This window comes from Cavia porcellus, unplaced genomic scaffold (genome assembly GCF_034190915.1).
Source record: "Cavia porcellus strain 051 isolate PalLab524CR breed Dunkin Hartley unplaced genomic scaffold, mCavPor4.1 scaffold_21, whole genome shotgun sequence".
Lineage (NCBI taxonomy): Eukaryota > Metazoa > Chordata > Mammalia > Rodentia > Caviidae > Cavia > Cavia porcellus.
In genome coordinates, this window is record NW_026947504.1 from 59,377,651 (window position 1) to 59,387,796 (window position 10,146).

The window sequence follows — 10,146 nt, forward strand, 5'->3', positions numbered from 1 at the left end:
GAGGCCCAGAGAGCCTAACACCACACAGTCTGAGATTTGCACCTTCTTTAGGCTGGACAGACAAGAGGAGGAAGTAATTTTCTTCGAGTCCTGAGGCAAGGTCACTAGTGCGGAGTTCAAACCAAGGGTGTGTTGAGCATGAGCTGTGTGACGGGAGGAATTTCGGCCTCCCAGGATACTGACCATGTAAGCACAAAGGAAATAACACTATGCTTTGTCCCGCTTCCTGCTTTCCCCTAGAGGCTGTGGCATGGGCTAAACAAAACCCAAGTCAACTAACTCAAACCCAGACAAGCATCCTGCAGGAATGAGCCCCTCAGTGCAAAGGAGAGAGCAGGGCCAGAAATGCTGCGTCCATCACAAGGAAGAAGGATCCCACCGACGGCAGGACTGAGAGGCAATTACAGGAGGCAGGGCCTAAATGAAAGGAGTGGTCCACAGAGTCCTGACGCTAGGGACTATGTCGGTCCCTGTCTCCTTCCTCTCTAGCTCCCTTTCACTCTGCTTCCTAGATCCATGAGGTGAGCTCTCCCATGCCTTTATACCATGGAGCCAGTCAACCATGGAGTAAAACCTCTGCAAGCATGAGCCAAAATAAATCTCACCTCTTGTAAGCTGTTTTTCTCACCCATAGACCTCCCTGGCATGTTCAGGTGGCCCCCAAAGGTGCTCTGCAGAATCTTAGAATTCAAAGGGGACTCTAAAACCTAATCCATCTTATCCTTTCATCAGTCACAATTAAGCCCAAGTTAGCCCAAACAGGTGAATTTTTTTTATTCTAGAATGAAAAGTTTTCTGACTTTTAAAAATAATCATAATTATACATAAATAAATGCTTGCACACACACAAATGAATGCAAATAAAAACAAACAACTCTGAACATGAGTTCTGAATGGTATTAATGTCTATATCCTGATTATATCATTGCATTATAGTTTTACAAGAGGCTATCTTTGTGGGACCTAGGTAAAGGGTATTGTTTCAGTTACTTTCTCATGGCTAAGCCAAAATGCCAGATACCTACAAGTTAAAGGAAAAAAAGGTTGATTTTAGCTCACAGTTTATAGAAGTCTCAGTTCATAGTCAGCTGCTTCAAGGCAGGGTGGCATGTGGCAGAAGGGCATAGCAGAGGAGGCTTGCTCACGTCATGGCAGCAGGAAGCAGCGAGCCACCAAGGGAAGAGGACTAACCCAGTCTCACACATTTACGGTCCAGTATTACAGCCCATGACTCAGTTGCCTTCCAAACGCCTTGCCTATAAGTGTCTTTGAGGGGACACTATAAGCTATAACAGGAACACAGAATCTCTATATCGCTTTTACAACTACAAGTCAATCCTCAATTATCTCAAAGTGAAAAGTATCTTAAAAATATCATACATAAGTGTATAATACCCAACATGAACAAGGGCTGTTCCTTTTCTCTGTGCTTCATCTTCGGTGACCTGGCCTCTTACACACACATGCTCAGCATTTTCACTGTCATGACGCTTTGCTCTCCTTGTTAATCAAAACTCAGTAAGTTCTTCGCTGACCTATTCTATAATGTCACATAATTTTGTTTTTGTCACTGACTCAATGCTACTTTTGCAAAATATGATGATTTCAGATTGTTTTTGTTTCATTATTCAGCCTTCACATCTCTGTCTACCGCCAGAGCCAGAATATTAGTATTCATTCTAATAGTAATTAGAAGGCTGCCTTATCTTATTTCATATCATCTAACAAGCTTTAACTTGCTCGTTTTGTAATTAAGCTTTTAATTCAAAACAGCTCTCTTTATGGATTTATGCTTTCTTTCTCCTACTCTCTGTACTCCTTGATCTTCTTTGGGAGCTAGTGGCCTAAGAACTGGCAGGAGAAATTGCAGTAGAAAGCCTGGCATTATGACAGCACAAGAGAAAAACAAGGCAGCCCCGCCTCCAGCCACCACTCATTCACTTAGCTAAAATATAGTCTATCAGAGTAGCAGGGAAAACAATAGATATAAGTGCACAGTGAGTCATGCTAGGTCTTCCAGAAACTGATGCTGGATAAAAATCATTTCTTGGCCACAAGCAAGGAGAAAAAAATCACTATTCATCACAAAATGGACAGGCAACACAGATCTCTCAGATCCTACTGTCCTCTACATCTTCACAAATCCTTCCTATAAAATATCACTTTCTTCCTTTAATGATCTAATGGTGAATTATTTATGTTCCTCAATTTATCTTTCCTTGTCTTATTTATGTCCAGAGTTATACAACCTAACTTTAGAAAGCCAAGCCAAGATTATAGGAAGAACAGAGGATTCGTAGCCCTGTAGAGCTGCCAAGCCTAATGAACAGTGCAGGGCAATGGGGCATGGTAGAGGACTGAAAACTCCTTTAGGGAGTGACTGTGAGCTAACTGAACATATATCACTGGCATCTGTTATGCCAATTTTCTAAACATAGCTTTCTAGCAAAATTCATCGTGAATTCCTTCCTGCAGTCTGTATCTCCAAGGTCACCACCTGATCGTCAGTACTTACAACTACTTGTCTGTAGGGCTGGTCTCCTACTCCCAATCCTCCTCTATCAATCCATTCCTCACCTATCTGCCACAGTGATTTTCTAAATTCCAAATTTGAAGTGTGATGCTCCATCTAAGTCTTTAAGTAGCTTCCTATCAGGTGAGAGTGAGTCTCCCAAAGTTGCTTCATTATTTAAAAAAAAAAAAAAAACTAAAGCAGCTTCTACCTTATTTCATGTTGAATTCCTGAGAAGCAGACCATAAGCCGGAATGTGAGCTTGTTATTTAAGAAGCAATCCTAGGAAGTCGTGGTAGAGAAGTTTGGAGAGAAATAGCCACTAAGCCTCACGTTGTCCAGCAGAGTAGCCAGGTGGGTTAATGAGTCTGTTCCATGGGTGGTCTTTGGGACACAGTATACAATATGCACCAGAGTTACTGTGCTCAAAGGCCAAGAATCTTACGGTACTCCACAGCGCTCTTCTGTCATGGCTGAGGTAAATTCCTGAAGCTGTGAACTGTGCTTCACTGCCAATATACCCCATGTATGAGTAAGAAAGCACTTGGGTGTGGAATAGGAGATATACACAAAAAAATACTAGCATATACTGGAGAATGAAGTGTCAGAATCTATGAATACAGTGTATGTGATGTGCTACACTAGGCCATATCCTTAAAGTATCCCATACATTGGGCCTTAAATAACATCTACAAATCAAGATAGTAACAAGCACCGCACGGGATTCCTACAAAAGGCAGATCTGAGAATAGCTGACCAGACTCATTAGATCTGAAACCTCTGGTGGACCTTTTCAGATCCTCTATGGTCTGTTTCCTGATCTATGCTCCAGGGTGACTGTCCTATGCATGGTCACCTGTCAAATTAGCTGAATTTTTACACTTTACTGCAAGCAATACGTTCTCTTCCATGAATTGGAATAGTGTCTTAAGAATCTTCATGATCCTCAGAGTCAAATACATTACAATTCATTAAATGCTGAATGTTTTTTGAAGAAGAATCCCAAAATTACTTAAATGGCACTGGAAAATTCCATACACAAAATAATTTCCCCTATCCAATAAAATAGTAGGTACAATTTCCCTATTAGAATTAAACAAACATATATTAAGTACCTACTATGTACAAGACACCCAGGAATTCCTCGAGAAAAGTATAGTAATATCCCTTATCCAAAATTCTGGGGATGAAAACTGTTGTGAATTTCTGAATTTAAAATGCCTTGGAGATGAGACCCAATTGTGAACATAAAACTCATTTATTAAATGTTTTATATATATCTTATATTGCAGCTTGTAGATAATTTTAATTAATGCATCTGTGTTTTGACTGTGACCTTTCACAATAAGATCAAGCATGGAATTTTCCACTTGCAACATCAAATTGATACTCAAAAAGCTTACGGTTTGGAATTTTGTACGTTAACATTAAGGATGCTTATCATTATCCACTTACATTTTAATACAGAATTTCTGACATGCAAATATGAACAAAACCCTGCAAAGAAAATAAACAGCTAGCCTAGCCAATGGTAGAAAGTAGAGGTAAAAGGAATTGGAACCTACCTTATTATCTTCTAAAGTTGTCTGCAAAGACACCCACTCTCCACTTATACCACAACAATGTAGCAAGATAAACAGAAAGGTCTCATTTCAATGGTAATAAGTACCTAGAATTATGACATCTTTCTGTGAACAGAATTTTGGCACCAGGTATCTGGACAGCAACTTCAGGCTCTATTCTTTAGGTAGCTGATAATTTCTAAGGCTCTCTAGATGCTCAAGGTGTCCTCCTGAAAATGAGGTCCCCAAGACCCCATCCAGAGCTTTTCTCTCACTGTTTGTGAGGTTAACCCACAGCACCTTGGCTATGTTCCAGTCTGGATAATTACATTGGGGTTAGCAAACTTCACCCTCCAGCACCAACTAAATAAAGCATTGCTTCAGACTTGCTGCCATAACCTTTGTTATGCAGCTGTGGGCTATTAAAGATCTGTTCTGTACTTGGGATGGCAGTAGTCCTAAAAAAATCAATAACCCTGTGTAACTTTCTACACTGACAAAAAGTATACTCCAAAATTTCACCGGTTGTCATTGGTTATTTTTTTTATATAAAAGCAATTAGAAAATTACACTAATTTGTTCTCCCTAAGATTTTACTCTTCACATGGATAAAGACTAAAATATTTGCATCTGTCCATGCAGAAAGAGGAAAGACACAATTCTACAAAATATATACTGTCTGCTACATGTCACGTTCTACTGCAGGTAATGGACATAGTTGTAGGTTACATGGGTTGGTTATATTGCCAATATAAAAAGTTTTGAAGTAAAAAAAATTGATTCTATGTTCTATGTTACTACATTTCTAAAAATCTGCATATATTGTCTTTACTTTAAAATACTACCACACACAGATCTCCCAATTAAATACTATTTCTGTCCACCCTTAAAATAAGTCTATGGGACACTAGATGCTATGTATAGGTGGGTGTGCCCAGAAGTAAATGTCTAACAATGAGAAAATATGCATTCTTGGCTAGCTTGGAAGTAGCAAATGGGATACTACTCATATATTTACTCATCTGCTTATTTTTATCAATCATTCTATTTGGATGAGTAGAGTTTACAGATTATAATAGCAGAAGCTGACATAAGGAAATTCAAAATGTAACTATTTCTTGTTTAAAGTTTATCCATACAAAAAAAATCAATTCCAACAACATTCCATCAGAAGGATGAGATCGGCAAGCAAAGTGTAAGTATTGTATATGTGTGTGACAATACCTAGCAAGCAAAGTGTAAGTATTGTGTATGTGTTTGTATACATATATACACCATATATATATATACGTATATATATAAATCTTGTATAGGAAAATAGGAAAAGGAAGATAACTAAATTTCAAGATCCCAGTGAATTTAAGATCAAATGTTATGAACTATCTAATATACATCATTTCTGGTGAAAATGTCTCTTCAGTGGTACTCAACATGTCATTACATTGTTTCGTCAATTAATTCACCACATATTTTTCTTCTTCAGATTGTTACATTAAGTTAAATACTTTTAGAATTAACAATAAAGCAGTGAAATACAGATTCCTTAAAATAACATAAGGAATCTCAGAATGTATCATACTGTCTATACAATGTATTTCCTAAATTCAGAAGAAATGTCTGAATTATGCAAATGTAATCCAAGTTTGGCACCCAATAATCCATTCCTTGTCATTCTAGAGGCAAGAAACAACCTGCACGATTACCTCTCTCAGGGACAGATGACTCATCTTCCACTAATAGGAATCAGGAGGCCCCTCTGGAAGGATGGCTTTGATAAAAACCTGAAATGAATATTATGCAGCAACAGAATATGTCTCATTTACTTTAAGGAGCATGGGTACTACCTAGCAGTACAGTACGTGTTGTGTTGCAGAATAGAAGATTGTAATTAGTGATGCGTTAATTACCTATATCATTTAAACTCTTGCAGGTTAGACAAACTGGACATCACAAACTTCAATCTCATCCCCATTAAAAAGTCACACACAGAAAAAGAGATTATTCAAGAGTCCAAAGCTGTAAGCAACTGCCAAACCAAGAGATTCTGTAATTTGGGGAAAGTGGTGGGAATAATGGGGCTTTTAGAGATTGAAAGCAGAATGTGTTGTATACAATGCAGCTAAAATCACAATCTAGCCTAGTGTGTCAATATTAAATTTAGACTTACAAATATTACTTTACTTTCTAAATATCCTTATTGTTATCATGGTAACAAATTTTATGTAAACAAAGAACAAAGAAGAGTAATTTAGGGGAGTAAATGCGAAGAAATGATCAAGTGCTCCCAAGGGGAAGATATCCTGGCTCTATCACCAGAATTAAGTCACATTACTTCACTAGGCCTCAGTGTTCCTTAAAATTAAAGGATTTTTCAAAAGTATCAGTCTCTACTTTCCTTTTACAGTAAAAGCATGCCATCTATGTAAGTATCACAGACCACTCAAGTTTTTGTAATATGTTAAGAGCACCTGATGACAGCAGAAAATGTGCTTACAATGTTTAATGAATCTAAAGAGAAGAATGAGAAGGGTCTAAACAATCCTCCAAATTCTGCATTTTTTTTTCATTTTGTAATAGGCTTAGAAGGGCAACTGCAATTAGATGCTTCACTTCTTCCCACAATAACAACATAATTCTTATTACAGTAGAAAAAATTTATATTCTCTTTTAAAAAATCAAAAAATAGCTTCACCTTAGTGAAATAAAACTTAGACCTGTCTCGTTTGGAGGGCTGCAATGTCTGAGCTACAGTTTAAGTATCAGGATGTGGAAGCAGCTGTCACTGCTTTGTTTTTTCATTCACAGTAGGTGGTTGCCAGGCAACAAAATACTATTGTCTGTTTCCATGATCTATTGGCCAATTCTACTGGTGATAATGCTTTCTACAGTTTAAAACAGGGCCACCTTTTGGACAAGAAGAAATGAACAAAAATTCTAAGGATGACAATAACATATATATTAATACAATGAGTGTACCCTAAATTATGAGCATATATAAATCATACATGTAAATTCATACATGTGACAATATATGTGTATTCTTTCTTTGCAGACCCATCTAAATTTGTTAGGCCTACAACTAGAATCTAAATCCCTGAGAGCAAATCAAAGTATGAACTAGGGAAATGAAAACATAGTAAGATTTTCTCAACAACAGCAATAATTTTCAATTTTTCAGATGTATCAAATCCCCTTTGAATATGAAGTCCTGCAGTCTGAAAACCAATTCATAATAATAAATGGAAATCTTTTCCCATCTAGTTTGGAATCATCTAATACTAAATACATTATTTTACTTTTTATCATGTGCTACTAATTCATACAAAGATAATTCAAATAGTGTTGCTGCTTTCACCTAAGAATATTAAATTTTCCCTATCTTAAAAATAATTGTTCTCGGGGCTGGGGATTTAGCTCAGCGGCATAAGCGCCTGCCTTGAAAGCAGGCAGTCGTGAGTTCGATCCCCGGTACCGATAAAAAGGAAAAAGATTTAAAAAAATAATAATAATTGTTCTCCCTGGAAAAGCTTCACGTGATTCCCCACTTTATTTCCACAACCGTCCCTGGGGGATAACAGCCATGCTATGTTACACTTGTGTGTTTAAGTAGCTTACAGAACACACAGTGTACTCAAGGGAAGCTGTCAACATTAACTAACTTGTATCAGTTTTTGTTTGTTTTGCATTGACAAGGCTTCTAAAGAATTGTAATATTCTTAGATGTACAGACCAACATCAAAACATCTGGAAGGCACTAATGCTTGAAAATGGTAGAGGCAATCACTGTTTAAAATGAACAGAAATCAGTATCATTAATAGGTATTTCTGCAAAAGCCCTAAAGAATGCCAGAACAACCTTTGGATTTTACCCAATCCTCATCTATCTTCTCTCACAATATTTCAAAAGCTCTTTAACTTAACTATTTAATGCAACCCTCTAGAGAGGCCCTTCACTTTGCGAAATCCATTACCATTTGAAAATCTGTATATTGCAAGAAACTGGAATAATCAATATGCATTACATGGATAGATGTTATTACTATAAAATTGCCTATCAAAAGTGCAAAGCCAGCAAAACAAAAGCAAAGTGTATCCATGAACAAAGTACTAGTCAAAATGACAACTTTTTCCAGACACAGCCTTGCATTTCTCCTTCACTTCTCACCCTACAAATGACCCATATCCTTCTTCCTCAGCTTCTTAAGGTCACTCACTTGTGTATCTCCTGTAAGAATTACTTTCCTTTCCCCTTTCTGCACTCTCTTCAGATCCCTTGAATACCTTCCATTACTTTCTACAAACTACTCAAGTGCCCAAATCTGCAGTCTGGCTTTCCGTGAACCTCTCCACGCGCACTTGTTTCTATTTTCCTAGCTCTGCTTTTAAAAAGCACTACCACAGAAGAATGCAATTTTAACTTAAAAATAGGGTTGCAAGCTGATTTTTACAAATGGTATAGTAGTGAAAGACTGACCATGACTGAGCAAAGAGCATTGGTGTGCAGGCGGAAAAACGCTGCCCAAGCTGCCACACACAGTGAAACCCAGGAATCCCACAAACCTGACTTCCCCACCTGTCGACCCCACTTCCCCCATGTGCGCACCGCGGGATGACAACCACAACACTCCAGAACCACCCACCTCCAGAAGGAGGCGTGGTTACACCTTCAGCCAATCAGGACCCGCGATCCCCGGGTGTCCAACCTATGGGGTGGCCGTGGCCATGCAAGGGAAGGACGTGGGGTGGGCCGGGAGGGGCCGCGTCCGTGGGAGGCGCGCACGTGTCCAGAGAGGCGGAGAACCCGCGGGTATCCAGCTGCTAAAGGCGCGGGCTCTCCACGCTGGCGGCCGCCAGGTCCAGCTGCCTGGTGCCTGCCTTGCCTCAGGCTGGGGCAGGCAGGGTACGCTCCCGCCAAGGAAGACCTGTCCAAGGTGTCTAGTTCCCCGCGCGACGGGGCAGTCACAGATAACAATAGTACCTAGAGCGGAACAGGCCGGGAGGAAAGTTTCCGGCCCGCACCAAAGCGGAGTCCTCCAAGGAAGCGAGGACGTGGGATGCTGAGTGGGAGGGTGACGACCTGAAAGAGGAGGCAGCGCGAGGGCAGCGCCAGTCGGACAGGGTCCCGGGGCGGTGCCGGGGGCCGCGAGCGGCGGGGTGCGCTGTCCAAGGTGCAGGGGAGGCGGCTGGCGGGCGGCGGGAGCCGAACCCCGAGCCGACACGGGTGGCGGGTGGAGAACAGCAGTCTGGGGCGCCGGGCACCCCCGGCTCGTAAAAGTGATGGAGCTCGAGCTGGGCAGGGCGCGTGTACTCCACCGAAGCCCGCGCTGCCGCGCGCCGCTCCCGGCCAGCCTCACCTCCGCTCCACTCCCCTCCCCCTCCCGCCCACTCCCCTCCCCGCTGTGGACCCGGGCCCGCGGCGCGGTGGGGACCGGGAACCTCGCCCAGGAGCCCGGCGGCGCCCGGGATGCTGCGGGCCGCGGGGCCGCTTACCTGGGGCCGCGGCGCGGGGAGCGGAGGCGCCCGCCGCGCGAAGTCGGACGCCGGGCGCGGCGCGGCTCCTCCTAGCCTCGGCGTCCTCCTCCTTCCCCGCTTCTCCCGGACTCCGTCCCGGGCTCCACGCGGCCAGACCGGGGCCGGGCTGCAGCCGCCGCTCCGCCGCCACCGCCACCGCCGCCGGCGCCGCAGCAGACAGAGGACGCCCCGCGGCGGCTCAGCCTGTGTGAGTAGCGGCGCCCGGAGAGGAGCCGCTTCGGAGCGCTGGAGACTCCGCGTCTGGTGCGCGGGCGTGCGCACGCGCGCCGGCGAGTGGAAGAGTGTGTGCGCGCGCCCGGGTGGGGAGTCCGGAGGGGAGGGGGAGCCGGGCTGAGGGATGCTCTCAGGGACCGAGGCAAAATTCCTCGCCGCCGGAAATGCGTAAAACCGGGAAAGAAGGCTTGAACGCCTGTCTGGCTTCTCTAGGAGCTAGCTGCCCGCCGGGTGGCGATAGACTGGAAGGCAGCGTGGCGCGCTCAGTTCTGGGTCCGAGCCCGGATGGACCGAGCTGAGTGCGCAGCCACCGATGCGGCAGAGGGG

The 10,146-nt window shown here is 42.7% G+C and overlaps 1 protein-coding gene across 5 annotated transcripts in view; it reads right to left on the bottom strand.

Annotated features, from left to right (window-relative positions):
• The window catches only part of Enox1 (ecto-NOX disulfide-thiol exchanger 1), a 568,850-nt gene extending 559,147 nt beyond the window's left edge, over positions 1–9,703 (bottom strand). For 2 of the 5 annotated variants that reach the window (XM_063232742.1, XM_063232740.1), the window contains exon 1: positions 9,565–9,703. The gene's annotated coding sequence lies outside the window, so the exon portion shown is untranslated. The remainder of the gene's footprint in view (positions 1–9,564) is intronic. The other 3 variants (XM_063232745.1, XM_063232743.1, XM_063232738.1) reach the window with 3 other exon arrangements.
• Between the last annotated feature and the right edge of the window lie 443 nt (positions 9,704–10,146).